This window comes from Eleginops maclovinus, chromosome 14 (assembly GCF_036324505.1).
Source record: "Eleginops maclovinus isolate JMC-PN-2008 ecotype Puerto Natales chromosome 14, JC_Emac_rtc_rv5, whole genome shotgun sequence".
NCBI classification, from domain to species: Eukaryota; Metazoa; Chordata; class Actinopteri; order Perciformes; family Eleginopidae; genus Eleginops; species Eleginops maclovinus.
In genome coordinates this window covers 3,816,906-3,819,465 of record NC_086362.1, presented here as the reverse complement: position 1 = coordinate 3,819,465, position 2,560 = coordinate 3,816,906, and the positions used below count along the sequence as shown (strand labels likewise).

The 2,560-nt window shown below is 37.8% G+C and overlaps 1 long non-coding RNA gene across 1 annotated transcript; it reads left to right on the top strand.

Moving 5' to 3' along the window:
• Positions 1-219: 219 nt before the first annotated feature.
• Positions 220-1,893, top strand: LOC134875704 (uncharacterized). The gene is made up of 3 exons (XR_010167263.1): positions 220-359; positions 838-1,024; positions 1,216-1,893. It is a non-coding gene; the product is annotated as an uncharacterized LOC134875704 (long non-coding RNA).
• Positions 1,894-2,560: the final 667 nt, after the last annotated feature.

Here is a 2,560-nt window from a genome sequence, read left to right as displayed (position 1 = left end):
CAAGGAATGAGGGTGTAATGAATTATTTAACACACAGATCGTTGAGTGGCACAAACACACATGCAGACAGGCAACAACGAAGGAGGGTGTAGTATACCATGCAAATCACCATCATGGATTTTAATCTTTGATACTGCAATGACAGACTATGGTGCCTAAACTTTCGTGATTGTCTAAATGAATGCATATGTTTATGGGTTTGGTCGCCACTCAAAAAGAGGCTGAGCCTGCTGAAGATAAACAGGGAGGACACTTCCTCTTGTGACAGTATTTAAGCAGCTCCATCCAGCTGATGATTCAATCGTTCAGCTGACTGATCGCAGAGTTTGACAGATCGCTGCTCGCTCGCCTACAGACAGGTAAGTAGTAAGAACAGATTGGAGCAAAGGATTCACTGTTCGTGATGTCTTTAATTGTAATACTTCTTATATGTATAGTAAATGACAAGACAATAAGGACACATTCACAAGTGAAGAGAAACGTTTACTTCTTTTTCACCTTTCTCCATCGATGTTAGTTTGATCACATGATGAGTTGTTGTAAACATTTCTCCACGTTAGTGAATCTGCTGCTGTTGGGTCTCTATCTTTAAACGAGGAACAAGGAAGTGCAGCTTCAAAGGCCCTGACTGGGTCCTTTAAATTATCCAACACTTCTTACTTATTCAGTATATTATATTTGAATGTTTATTGGACATAATATATCATTTATCATGCATTATGGTTCAACCAACAGTGGCTATTTTATTTCACTTTTGAGAGAGACTAAACAAATAGAGTTGTTTTTTTTAACAAACAATACTTTCCTTACTTAAATATTCTCCTTCTCCCCCTCTAGAAAACATGACCACTGCTCCCCTGATCCTCGTCATGATCGCTTTGGCCTTCGTACAATCATTTGCACTGAAAAGGCACAATAAACCACCTTGTCGGGAGAAAAATGATAACAATGCGTACCAAATATTTTCTCAAAAACACATCCTTCGGAAACAATTTGACACAAACAACATAGCTGCGTGGCAAACGTGAGTTAGGTCTTATTACTTGTGTGAGTTCAAGTCAGTGTGTTAACTGAATACGTTTTTTAATAAGATCAAGATTCATATTGATATCATGTAAAGTCAGACATTAAAAATAAAACTGCTTTATGAACATGATTAAAAAGTCATGAATTACATGATCAATGCAATTTACTTTCAATGATCTCGTTTTGCAGATACATCCATGGACTGCGACTCCCCGGCAACAGACCTCTGCAGTCATTCTTCGACAATGGGGATGAGCCAAGAGTCCAGGCCATCTGTAATGGCAAAGGACACCAGATAGCTAAACCACAGTATAACCAAGCTAACTTATGCATCAGTGACCAACCATTTGTTTTTCATTTTGTTGAATCGGATCAAAATGGCAGGGTTTTAAAGGTTACTCATCCTAAACAATTGGTGGTTGTGGCTTGTGATAAGGTCAGAAACCAATGTCGTCCTGTTCATTTTGAGAAGTACAACAGCCAACAGCCTAATACAAAAGTACCCTGTAGGCCTTAGCAGCGTAGAAACGGTTTTTGAGGGTTAGAAGACATTAGATTGCATTTCTTAATCCTATGCCAGGTTGAGCCTAACCAGGCCTCTTTTGCTTACATGCAAACATGTTATTTTGGATATCTGCTAAATCTTTGAGCCCTGTTATTATAACAAGCTGTTACATGGAGGGTATGCTTTGAAACACTTCAGGGATTCATTACTGCAGAAATCGTTGTGGAAATGTAATCACATCCTGAAGTGGTGCTTTGAATGTGTGTTAAATAAATTGATTGAAGCTGCATTAATCAATAACTTCATGTAAACATTGAATTATGAACTTTTGTGCTATTAAAAAATATTTCCTAACCCCACAAGAGTTTCTATTGTTTGGACAGTCTTACATGCTATGGTAGAGTTAAACAAGTCCAACTGTGGATGACAGCAGGTAATGGTTTCCTTCTCTGTTGCTATTGGAATATTAACATGTGCTATGGCTGAAACACAACAAGTGAGCAATGTTTGAAATGTAACCACTCCTAATTTCTCTAATACACAATAAGTACTGCTTATGGGTTTCCAGCTGTGGCACAAAGAAGCTGTGACATCTTTGGTCAACACCAGAGGGCAGACTCTGTTCATTTACTGTCTATCATTACTACTGAACCCCAAGGGATTTACAATTAGGAATATATTATTGACAAACTGTATGCTGCACTAAATACTGATTGTATGCTAATGACATGCTAATATGACAGGACACTGCTTCATTATGTATAGGTTATTGAAGATCTGGATCATAAGCTTCAGTAAAACTCCAGGAGAGACCATGAGAAAGGAAAGAGAGGATTTACTCTGAGAGAAAGATCTTTTTCTCTAGGTATCTTTAACAGTGTGGTAATGCGTTTCCTCTAACAGCTAATGAAGCAGGTTTCATTTCAACACATATCTATCTTTTATCTCAGTTTACTTCTGCATTCATGTGTTGAATCATTTTATCATAATGAGTCTCCTAAATGTTTCGGTCTATTGCCCCTTTAGGAT